The sequence below is a fragment of the Protopterus annectens genome, chromosome 7.part0 (assembly GCF_019279795.1).
Source record: "Protopterus annectens isolate FY-2018-M chromosome 7.part0, PAN1.0, whole genome shotgun sequence".
NCBI lineage: Eukaryota > Metazoa > Chordata > Ceratodontiformes > Protopteridae > Protopterus > Protopterus annectens.
This window is the reverse complement of record NC_056739.1, coordinates 1988851847-1988865147: the sequence shown is the minus strand read 5'-3', so window position 1 is coordinate 1988865147 and position 13301 is coordinate 1988851847. Positions and strand designations below refer to the sequence as shown.

At 38.9% G+C, this 13301-nt stretch overlaps 1 protein-coding gene across 1 annotated transcript in view; it reads right to left on the bottom strand.

Moving 5' to 3' along the window:
* The window catches only part of LOC122807288 (carbohydrate sulfotransferase 11-like), a 971210-nt gene that overhangs the window by 351613 nt on the left and 606296 nt on the right, over positions 1–13301 (bottom strand). The window lies entirely within an intron of this gene.

Sequence of the window (13301 nt, the reverse complement as noted above, 5' to 3'; positions counted from 1 at the left end):
GCAGTCCAGTGTAAATTTTTTGTTTCCCATCTATAAATGCAATTTGTTTTTGAATATGGACAGAGATGAACTTTGTTTTATATGGATGGGGAGTCTGTGCCGGAGCAGCAGTATCCTCTGCAAGATAAACCTGTCCATGCAAACCATTCTATTGTTGTTGCAGAAGAGGTTTAGATCCTTAGAGTATTTCTGATGCCATTTGACTTGGTGATGTGAAGTAAATCCATCTGTATTGGGTCTGAGGATGCCTTGTATGCCATTCACAGGTCACCTCTTAGCATACAACATTAACAGATTTTCCGCCCTTTGACTTTTATATTCAAGCCTACAGATTTCTCTATGTATTTATTTCTTTATTGCTATGCTCAAATTGTTGTTTAACCTTTATTTGTTGCTGTAAGCTGCAGCTTAAATACAATTTATTTGTGTTTACTTCCAATATTCTGTTGTCATGACAACACCTTGAAGTTTTAGAACTCTTCTGTTTGTATATTGCAGTTGGTGAATGCTTTCTGTTGGCAGGGCATCTTTTCCCTTTTTTACCCTTTTATTACATAACTCTTATAATTAAATTCAGTTAGGTATACTGATCTATTTCTGATAGGAGCATATTGAGCTTTGATCCAAACACCACAATTCATTGAGGCGCAGTGTCCCATTTGTGCTTCAAGCACACATCTCACATAGCATCTTTTAGCCACTTTACTGGCAGCAAACCATGCCTTACTACATGCTACAGCCACCTGTCTTGAGAACATTTTTTTTATATTATGCATCATAATTGCACTGTAAATACACTTACAGGCTCATACTCACAAACCCTACCACTGCCAATAAGTTAAATTACCCAACGTCTTACATATCTATTGGCATATCTTAAAATAAGCAATATAAATCCCACCCATTTTCATACTGAAAAAAAATCAACAGCCCATTTAAAAATCATTGTGCTGTAACATTTCATTTCCAACATAGGTTCATAGATTAGTACTAGGCTAATTGACCTTGTGGGCCATTTTAAGCCTAGCCAGTTACCCCATGTGAGAATCAAACCCTGCACCTTGTGTCTGCAAGGTAAACACCTTAACCATTATGCCAACCTCCCACTCAAAGAGTCCTAGGGAGATAACTCCAAATAAACATTTGGAGACCAAAATACAATGAAAAACAAATGTCATATACCTACTACAGTACTGATCAGTTATTTGCACACACACACACACACACACACACACACACACACACACACAAAACCATACATGTATACAGATAGTATTTTTTTCCGCATCCTGCCATTCTTGTATACTCATAATCGTATATTACAATTATGCATAGGTTTGTTTTTCATTGTATTTTGGTCTCTGGATGTTTATTTAGAGTCATCTCCCTAGGACTCCTTGAAAATAGGACTTCCCAGATCGACACTCAGTTGCCAAATATAAGTAAGTAAGTAAGTAAGTAAATAAATAACCTGGTCTTGAATTAAATCGTACTTATCTTAGACATCAGAATTTAACTTTGGATCCGTGACTCCAACAAACCTCCACTACTATAAAATATCAAAGTTTAAGCATCTACCGTAGAATTCCTAGCCTTCGTACAGTAAACAAACACTTAAGGAAAAGAAGCAAAATGTAAATGATACAAAAAAGAATAGTGTAATTCTGGTTCTTTAATGTAAGCACTATGCAGGTAGCCAAAGCAAAGCAGAATTCATAATTCCATGAATTACTTCCTGAAGACTCATCACTACAATGAAGGTGCTGGGAAGCCATAACTTTCTACTGACCTAGTCTGTGTCATTAGTAGTTACGTCTTTGCAAAAGTCAATTTTTTATGCCATGCAACTCTGTAAGCCACCCATGTCCTGTCATTTTAACTAACATTACAAGCCAAACACCACTTTCACAATGAAAAGTTCAAACTGATTTAGCTGTTCTGGTTCAGTAGTTATGCCTTTCCAAATGCCCCTTTTCTTACAATGTTCAGTTTTGTGGACTAGTGCAGTAGGTCCCTTCACACTCACCTGTCATTTTATCTACCTTTTCAACCAAACATGGTTCAAAAGAAATCCTGCTATGACTTCCATCTTTACTTTTAGGAAAAATATGAATGCAGAATCACAGCAAAGCATGGCTATATAATTCAGTGACACTGGCTGTGACATTCAGTGACTATTAAAGAGAAATCTGGGGGTGACTGATTCTTGATTTCTTCTTTTTATCTTTTATTTGTCAAATTTAAGGTGGTGTTTAAACTTGTGTTATACAAGATGTATGCTGTTTAAGAAAGAGAACATTTTTCCTGTTTTATTTCTATTTTTATTTTAAGCACAGCCTTAAATGCCTTAGATTCCATCTCAGACTATACATGCACAAAATCACACATTTATATTATGAATATTTCCGTATAAAGTCATTTTATTTTGCTTTCTCCTTCCCTATCTGCAATAACCACAGTACTAACACAGTAAAACATGCTTACAACAACTGTGCTTTACACAAATACGTTTTTTTACCATGGGTCTTTTATATCACCCCGATTCCCTACTTCTCAAAGCACAAAGCACATCACCTCATATAAACTATACAAAACTGTTTCCTTTCAGTACATAAAGGATCACCACAACTGTGCTCAGAGAAACAATGCTTCTGTGCACATGGACGAGCTCCTATTTGTCCTGCCCCCTTAATTTATTACTCTCAATCCAATGTTAATGTAACCCAAAGCATTATGGTCTTAGAGAAATCATAAAACACTACCTTTGACTTAAAACACAATCTTGCAACATGTACAAACAGCCAAATACAAAGAACACAGTGAAGTAGATTATATGTAAATGAAGAGAACCCTTTTGTAACCATTAGGTGAAATTCTCCAAGACCACTTCACTGATGACCAGGACACGTGGTAAAGTGAATAAAAAACGTACAAAACTAAATAACAACACAAAATACATGCTACGCAACAATAATGGTGAAGGAAGAAGAAGAAAGAAAATTACCTGTCATTAAACAGGCAATGCTCTCACTTCTTCGTAGTTTTCCTCTTCTAAATGTCCCAGTGTCAAATCCTCATATATTTCTTTCCATAGAGCAATCTGTAGGCATAAAATATCTACTCCTGGTAGTACCACCAGGTAAACGCCTGAAGGCAGGTGATTGCGGCCTTACTCACTAATATTATAAAGGTATCATTACCCACTCAAAACTGCCCACTCCAAAATCACCAGTTGTCATGCCCTAAGTAATTAATTAAACACTACCAAGATGTGATTCAAATAAAAATTTCTTCACATCAAAAAGCCCCATGTAAACCTATAGCAGGTACCAAACAGGTAAAAATGGTGTGTTGTAATGAATGCAGAAACTAAAACTGTAAATCACTCAAGCACTTCGAGCTGTGGTTTGGGTCAACTCTTGCTTTGCACAGTATGTAAACATAATGCAAAAAAAGTTTCCACTCTATTGAGAACAAGCTATAAGATTTTCTACCTTCCTCCCATAAAATGCAGAGACAGCATCTGTAAAGCAACACACATTTCTAAGTCTAACACTGGCTTCCCTTATAAGTATACACGCATTACAAGTGCTCCTAAATGTGTCTGTAGAACTTTATCATAATATCTACACTGACAACACCACTTTTTCTCAAGACAGAGGTACGGATGATACCAGTGGTTGAAAATTCCACCATCTGAGCCTTCTAATTGAGTTAGGAGTTATTTACCCTGGGCTACTGTGCCACTCTTACTTTCTCAATAACACACTTTTTTCATTGCCCTTAACTCTTTCTCTGTGTTCTAACTTTATCTTTCTGTACCGCAATACAGATGTATCTAACCTAGCAAAGACATCCCAACCAGTGACAACAACACTTTGAAATGGCATTTCTAGCTGCAACTGCTTACTTACTTCCCTGACCTACAGCATTGTTCAAAGATTCTATTCCTCCACATATCCAAACATACAACTATTCCCCTAGTGACACCTTAACTCCAAATAAGCAATCTGGTATAAGGCAACAAACACCATTTAAAAAAAAAACACAGATGATGTGTTGAAATGATGCGTTAGCCACCTTATGTTTCTTCTGGTCATTGTTCACTTTCTATTCAGAAAAACAATGCTAAGGTTATATTAAATACTGCTTAGCTGTTTCAGTGTTTGATTCTGTATTTGGATACTATAAGATACCAGTAGGTTCTTGCACTAATTTCTATATGTACATGCATTACATTCCTGGGTCATGGCTCCTAGTTTAGCAAATAAAATAAATACAAATTAAAACATGTAGTCAGTATACAAAGAATTATGATCAGGTCACCAATCGTAACTCACTTATTATGTGTTTGAGACATGGATGCCATGAGATTCACCTCAAGAGCAAAGACTGAGTCATAATTCTTTGTAGTGCATGGAGATTTATCTTTCCAGGTACTACATATTAGTCAAAAGTAAGGTAAAAGGAAAAAAAATGCTATGTGTTGTGACAGCTTTGAAAGACAGGAAGCAATTGGGGAGTGGTTAATGTCCTTACATATTCACTGTGTAAGGGAAGCTGCTTAATTCAAAATGCCCTGTGTAGTTTAGTAAACAGCAGGTAGAAACGGGATTTGAAACAAAGCCATTTCTACATGCTACTACTGTTTACTGGTCAGTGCTGTCTGCTTTTAGTGAAAAACCTGACTTTAGCAATGGGTCTCACTCTATGGCAGTGCTAAACCCGATGTAATTTGTCCATTTTTTTTAGCATGATCAGGGAGCTCTCGCTACATTGTGATAATGTCTAAGATTATTAGAATCAATTACGCTATAGAAAGCAAATTACAATGAAATTTAGTACATACACATAAGCAAAAGTTGACACAAAGTACTCGGTTCTTGCCTATCTCACTCCTGAGTCACAGATAGGCCACTCACCTAGACACAGGTATTTCTCACTAAGTACTCTTTTATCATTTAACACTGACACTAAAAGACAGAAATGACGACAGTTAAAAGTCCCTTTGTTTACATTTTCTCATTCACCGCTTAATTCCTTTATCCTTTCTTATTTTGTTTTGTTTCAGAAGGCTCACCATCAGGACTGTATTTTAACACAGCAGTTTAAAATACTTGCTTCAACCCACTCATCATTTGAAATATAGTGGTCTAAATATTTATGTGTCACTGACACATGTCACAAATGTCACCACATTTATCATCAGTGATATCTAGGCTACTGACTACATAATTCTTCATGTTAAATGTTTTGCCGTTCAGCACAGATACTAATGACAGTAACAGATACAGTCAGACAAGATTTAATAACTGTCCTTCACTGATAGAGAAACATCTGGGCTTTCATGGGTTTGCAAATGTTAATAACCCTCTAAAGGATAGGATGGCCTACTGTTCAAAATTTTAATTATGTTCAAAGTTGTAGACTTTTATTTCACGTGTTGTGCTGAATTTCTCTTCAAGATGTTAAAAATATCAAAATAAGCTGAAGTTGTTAATGTCAGCAGTAACTGCAGTTTATAATGCATTTATTTTTATATGTAAAATCTTAATGTTTGGAATTTGTTCAGTTCTTAACAAAATACAATATACTTCATAAAGTTTCCAGAATGAAACTTCTTAGCTGTTCCAGGTGATAACTGTATAATATTATTTCACACCTGAAGCAGAGGCAATTTATTAGATAAAAATTGCTATCAATCTGTATTTTGCTTATGTGTTTACTTTATGTAAATTTAAATGACACAGTCCATATTTAGTGATGTTCAACTGTTACTACAAAACTTGCTCTTCAGTTATTCATGTGTTATATTCATGTTTCAACAGTTGTTGGACATTTGTTACTAAGTTCACCGTTTTACCTTAAGTGTTCTTTTTGTAAAAATATACTAAAAGTATATGGTACTGAATGTTTTTAAAATATTTCTTAATATAAGCTATAAGCTGAAGAAAGCAAATTCATACAAGTGATTCTAGAAAGGAATCAAGTTAGGCATAATGTGCTAGCTGCCTCTGCACACATATGTATATCAATGATACAGACGTATATCTTTTATATTACTTGATTTAGCTAAGTAGACATAAATACAGTACAAAATTAAACTACAGTATCCACTCTTTGCATTCATCTCATAAAACTAACCCTGAAGATTCTCACTGCTCACATAAATCACCAACCACAGGTACTTCAACATATGTGGTGGTGAGAAAATGCAATTCAGAGACAGCTATGACAACAATGAGAAAGTCCTCATTACTGGCTCATTAGCATATTTCTGAATTGTCTTTGTTTAACACTAGTGCTGTCAGACCTAACAGTGGTAGTCTTCTCCCTAGCAACCCAGTCATAGCATTGACAAAGGCACCCTCTGTACACACACACACACACACACACACACACACACACACACACACACTCACACACACACACAAAACACCATCCCAGACATATACACACACACACTCCCAACAACATATATGACCTCCAACAGCTGATCATACTTACAGAAACACTCATCCATTCACCATCACACATGTTCCAAAAGCACACACAAACATCCACACCATTGATTCCCACAATAACGACCCTAGTGCAACCACTTGGGCACTAAAGATACACACACTAACATACGCCAGTCACACATTTCCCCTGAATTTCCCTGCGCCATGACTGCTTCCACAGGAATGAATAGGTGACAGATGTCTTTCAATGGTGTTCACTTTTTTCTCCAACAGTGATATTTTTAAGGTGCTGAGCAATTCTTTGAATCACCCTGCAGCATACATCAAGCCACTTGCATTTCCAGGGTACAGCACATGGCTAATTAGCATTAGCTACTTCCGCAAACTGCTTTACAAGCTTGCAGCTCTACCAGCACGACCGCCCTCCATACTGAGGCTTTTATCAGCAGCAAACCTCAGCAGTAAACCAGTCTACGGATCAAAAAGGTTACTGTGAGGAGGAAACTGTTACTGTTAAGGTTTTCTGCAAGTGATAATCCTTTCTGAACAGTAGCCTAAATCCTTTCTTTAAGTGTATCACATTCACTACGCTTGCTGTTTTAACTTTATTCCTGCCATCAGACAGGTTGTACTTCTCAGTTGTAAAATTCCAGTGCCTGTAATCAAACATTCAGCAAGGCTGAATATCTTAACTCTATGTTTATTCCTAGTGTAAAGAAATATTCCTATTTTAGGACAATGCACACATCTCTAATGATGCCCTCATTAAGGGGGATTATAATGTGTCTGTACACACTGTAATGAGCAAAGGATGGTTTCAAGTAGGAGAATTCCAAAACACAGAATTCTTATACCGAAACCCCTAAAAAGTGCTGAAAATAAATTCTGTGGCAAACCTTAACTTATTATTCTTACATCTTCTAGAAGTATCTCATCACATGGGTAAGCACTAGTAAACCCTATGTTTTAGAATTCCAAGATTACATTGTAGGTAGAACTACTGCTTCTAATCCATGACTGAATTATTTTTCTGGCACTCTCTTGAATGAAGCACTTACTCACTTTGCATTCCTGTGGGTGAAACTGCATACTGATTACTTCATGTTCTGCCCCCTAATAATTCTTGGCACGACAGTACTTTTATAATTTTCTCCTAATTTATCTCAATAACATATATTTTCATATCTGTACATACTGCTTTGTCCATTTTCTACTAAAGGCTTTACATAAGTAGTTTTTTGACTGATTCAAAAAATGTATGTTCTTTGTGGGTATATACCATATAATTCACTAAAACATCTGAGTTTTACTCTTCTCATCTTACTCCTTTGTCATCTCAGTTTTTCACTGTAATTTGTGTGATTCTGCATTTTTTGTAAATATGTACATACCATCTCTATTTGCACGCTCACAGTTTTGCTGGCTTTCTTTACCTATAACTGTTTTACGTATATGTTCATATGTACATATTAGGCTGGCTGCTCTTGTGGCCATTTTAAGCCTAGCCAATCTCCCTTTTGGTACTTCAATTAACCTATCCTGTTACTTATCCCATGGTTGATAATTATATATTACCCCTAGTGAGAATAACTGGGATCATATCGTAGATAGCAACGCATAATGTGTTTAGTTGCTGCCGCTGTCCATTACTAGTACAAGAGACAGTCTGGGGGTAAGTTTTCTATTTCCCATCTACAGACTCAAGTTTTGGTTGAATATGGACAAGGATAAGCTTTGTTTTATGTGGATGGGAAGGCTGTTCCGGAATACTCGTATGCACTGTGAGATAAACTATCCCTCAAAAGGATTCTGCTGATGTTGCAGAAAGGGTGTTTCTGATGCCATCTGACTTGCTTATGTGCAGTAAATCCATTAATAATGGGTCAGAGGATGCCTTGTATGCAAGTCACAGGTCACATCTTAGCTGTCTGTATATGTCCATATAGGACATATTACTTAACCTTGTATCTATCCTTTTAATAAGAACTCTGCAGGTGTTCCAGTTGTTTCATGTGCCAGGAAAGACCCATGCCAAAGGGGGCATTATTCTCAATTCCTGACTTAATGAGGACTGAGTAAATGAGAACAGTGACATCCCTAGCTCTAGACAAAATCCATTTGTTTATAAGCTGTGTTACACAGAAGGACTTTCTTATGACAAAATATGCTAGTTGAAAGCTAGGCCACCGTCCACACAAATTCACAAATCCCAAACAAGTGGGTCAACTCTTAGGGTCGAATTGTCAATGTGGTAGTTCTGCGGGATAGATGACTTCCCAAAGCATACAATAATACATTTTTTTGGCATTTAGTTTCAGTCCATGAATCTAGCACCAGTTATTCATTTGTGACAAACCTTCCTGCAGGATGGCTAAAGCATTTGGGTACTCAATGACTGTTTGCAGCTTGCAGTCATTTGTAAACTCAGACAGCCAAAACCCTTTGGTATTATTTTTTCTTTCAGAGAAGTAGATGCCAAACAGGAGAGGTCCCAGCACTGAACCTTGGGGGATTCCACCGATGACTGGTCTCCTTGTGGAGGTAACTTCTCCTATTTTAATTTCCTGTGTCTCAACTGTGAGCCAGCTGCCAATCCAATGGGTGACACAGGGGCTTTTTCTAGTTCACTTAGCTTTTCTACTATGCCTGAGTGGGGGAGTGCCAGAAAAGCTTTGGCTAGGTCAAGGTTTGAGGTGTGTACTGTTTTACATTCATCCAAACTTTTCAATAAAGTCCACCAGGTTGAGTAAGCATGATCTGTCCTTGATGAATATTTGAAGCATTTTTGCTGTTATTGTTTTGCATGTAACACAGGCTGAGCCTGCACTGATCACTTTATGATCAGTGCTCTACCCCATTAAACAAAATGCAAATAAATAAAGAAATCCTCTCATGTTCCATGGTTTTAATTAAACAAGTTAAAAGAAAAAAAAAAACACCTTAAATGACTCAGAAAAGAAAGAGGCAGGAAAATGTTTGAACACTGGGAACCTTCCATAAATAGTACATGGGCAGAAAAGTACAGTTGTGTACCTACCATAAATGTAGATGCTCGAGTGTATTCACTGTTGCAGTCATTACACTTGGGTTATCCTGCTGGCAGGATACGTGCAGTCGGCCTGAATTCCAAAGTCCTGGTCTGGCGTAGGTTGCTGTCGCCTCTTCCCTGACGTCAGTGCGCCAGGGGTATATAAGATGCAGCCGACGCCATTTTCTTCATTTTTTCTTGCCCCAGATGTCAGGTGCCCCCATGAAGGTAGGCAATACATATTGCTTATAAAAATATACACTAAAATAAACAATACCTTCATCTACAAGCAAATACACCACATAGGTTGTATAGGATAGAGAAGTATAGATAAGTCCCCGCAAAGAAAGGGGGATGGTGGGTGGGTAACCTGGACTGCAACAGTGAATACACTCGAACATCTACATTTATGGTAGGTACACAACTGTACTATGTTCATCGTGTTTCACTGTTGCAGTCATTACACTTGGGTTGAATCCCAAAGCTGAGGTAGGGCGGCTGGGTCTAAATAGGATTAGGAGTGGCTATGAGGCCCTGCAGAACTGCAGTGGCAAAGCCTGCTCTGGATTTAGAGTAAAGAGGTAAGTGATAATGCTTGGTAAAAGTGTGCACTGAACTCCAAGTTGCAGCCTCCAAAATTTCCTTGGTTGGTACTCCTCTGAGAAAGGCTGCTGAAGTGGCTGCTGCCCTGGTAGAATGTGGCCTAATATTCTTAGGCACTGATTTGCCATGCTGTGCATAGCAGAAACGAATGCAGTGTCCTATCCATTTTGAAATAGTCTGCTTTGAAATAGCCTTTCTTTGTGATCCTGCAGCATATGCTACAAACAGTTGCTCAGTTTTTCTGAAAGCTTTTGTTTTGTCCAAGTAGAAGCATAGCTGCCTGTGTATGTCCAAAGAGTGCAGAAGTCTCTCCCCTTTATTCTGGTGATTTGGATAAAATGTTGGCAAATTAATAGTTTGGTTAAGAGCCACTCTGGACACTACCTTTGGCATAAATGTTGGGTTTGTCCTTAGAGAAACCCTGCCCGGATGAAAAATGATAAAAGGTTCCACTGCCATTAATGCCTGTAACTCTGAGACTCTTCTTGCTGAAGTTATTGCTAGGAGCAGAGCAGTTTTCCATGCTAAGAATTTTATGTCAACTGTATTGGCTGGCTCAAAAGGAGGCAGTGTGAGCTTTTCCAAGACAAAGTTGAGGTCCCATGTAGGTATCGGTGCTCTCCTTGGGGGTCTTATGTTTTTTGCCCCTCTGAGGTACTGTCTTAGCAGTGGATGTGAGAAAATAGGGGGTTCCATATTGTAATCAGCTGAAATGGCAGAGGCATGGATCTTAATTGATGAGAAGGATAGGCCTTTGTCCAGCATCTCAGTTAGGTATTGTAAAATCTGAGGAATATTTGTTACAAGTGGTTCAAGTCCTTGTGCCTGGTTCCAAGCACAGAATCTCTTCCATTTTTCTGCATAAGATTTCCTGGTGCTGGGCCACCTGGCTTCCAAAATGACATCCATAACAGCTTTAGAGAGAGGTGTGTTCTGAGTGGCTATATTATTTGCCATGTAGCCAGATTTAAAGTTCTGAGTTGGCTGTGCAGGATCTGATTGTTTTGTTGAGTCAGAAGATGAGGAATTTGAGGTAAAGTCCAGGCTGGGCCTAGAAACAAGCTCTTTAGGATTGGGTACCAGTGCTGGTGTGGCCAGTCTGGGGCAATCAGAATCATTTTTGGCTTCTCTTGTCTGACTTTTAGGAGTACCTTTGGGAGGAGAGGCAGTGGTGGAAAGGCATAAACTGTTAGGGTTTTCCAGCTGAATGACAGAGCATCCACTTTCCATGCTTGTGAGTGATAAGTCCTTGTGCAGAATCTTTGTAGTTGGCAGCTGAGAGGGGAGGCAAATAGATCTATGTCTGGGCATCCCCATTTCCTTGTTATCATGCTGAAGACGTGTGTATCTAGTTTCCACTCATAAGGGTCCATGAGGTTTCTGCTTAGTTCGTCTGCCAGAGTATTTTTCTTTCCTGGCAGGAATTGTGCCTGCAGATGTATTTGATAGGTCAGTGCTGTGTTCCACAAAGTCATGGCTTGCCTGCAGAGGGAGTAGGAATGTGTGCCTCCTTGCTTGTTTATGTACCACATAACTGTAGTATTGTCCGTCTTTAGCAATAGTTGTCCTGGATGTAGTAGATCCTTGAAGGCTGTCAGGGCATTCTGTACAGCTAGCATCTCTTTTTGATTGATATGAAGATGCATTTGGTCCACGTGCCACATGCCCTGAATACATTTTCCTGCCATGTGTGCCCCCCAGGCATAATCCGATGCATCTGTTGTTAGTGTCTGCCTGGCTGTGGGTAAAGTGAAAGGCTGTCCCTTGTTGTGGTGACAGGCCAGTGCCCACCATTGAAACTCCTGTTGCAGGCAGGGAATGAGAGTTATTATTGTTTCCAGGCTGCGGCAATGTTGAGTCCAAACACTTTTTAGATACCATTGTAGCTTCCTCATATGCAGTCTTGCATATGGAATTAGCAGGATGCAGGATGCCATGAAGCCCAAAGCCTGCAGACTGTTTCTTGCAGGTAGCTGGGTTTTTGTTGCCATCATTTGAAAGTAATGAGTCAGTTTCCTTTGCTTGTCTGGCATGAGATAAGCCATCTGGGCAGTTGTATTTAAGCTTGCACCCAGGAGTATTATCTCTTGAGAGGGCACTAGTTTTGATTTCCTTTCATTTGCTGTGTACCCTAGGCAAATTAGTAATCTTTTTACAAACGCCAGATGCTTTAGTAGAATGTCCCTGCTCTCTGCTTGAATAAGGCAGTCATCCAAGTAGGGATATATTTGAATTCCTTTTTGTCTGCAAAATGCAATTACTGGTGCCAGGCATTTTGTGAAGACCCTGGGCACAGTAGATAAGCCAAAGGGCAGTGCAGAGAACTGGTAATGCATTGAGCCAGCTATGAATCTGAGGTATCTTCTGCAAGATTGTCTGATTGGGACATGCAGGTATGCCTCTTTGAGGTCCAAAGTAACTAGCCAAGCCTTCTTGCCCAGCATGAGTAGACGTTGCTGCAGTGTCAACATTTTCAATTTCGGAACGTCCAGGAAGGTATTTAGAATAGACAGGTCCAGTACTGGTCTCCAGGCTTTGTCCTTTCTGGGTACCAAGAAAAGTCTTGAGTAAAATCCTTGCCCCTGCTCTTGCTGTGGTACTTTCTGAATAGCCCTCATGTCCATGAGAGCAGGAATTTGTATTTGTGCCTCTGCCCATTGATTGTGTGGCAGGTCTGGCATACCTTTAGACCTTGGTAGGGTGTGAAAGTGGAACCCGTAACCCTGAGAAACAATATTCAGTACCCATTTGTCCTGGGTCATAATGTGCCAATTTTGTGAGAAAAGTGCTAGTTTTCCCCCTAAGGGTGCTGTCAAAAGAAAAGTGCTTGGCATTTGTAGAGGAAAGTCATTGGGACTGTTTCCTATAAGGTTGTGATTTGTCTTCCCCTCCTTTGGGGGCTGTAGCACCCCACTGTTTAGGTCTGTATGAGCCTTGGGGCTGAGATCTGCTTCTTGGGCGTCTGTATCTGCCTCTTTGTGGCCTGTGTGACACTGGAAAGGACCAATTTTTAGAAGGCCAGTTCTTGCTAAATCTAAGTGGCTGAACCTGTAAGAAATCTTTTACTGTCTGCATTGATTTTGCTTTATCCTCCATTTTCTTTAACACCTCTTCTGCCTTAACACCAAACAAAGTATCATGCTGTAATGCAGCATCCAATAATTTTGCTTTAACATGATCAGGTAAACTCTGTTCTTTTAACCAAG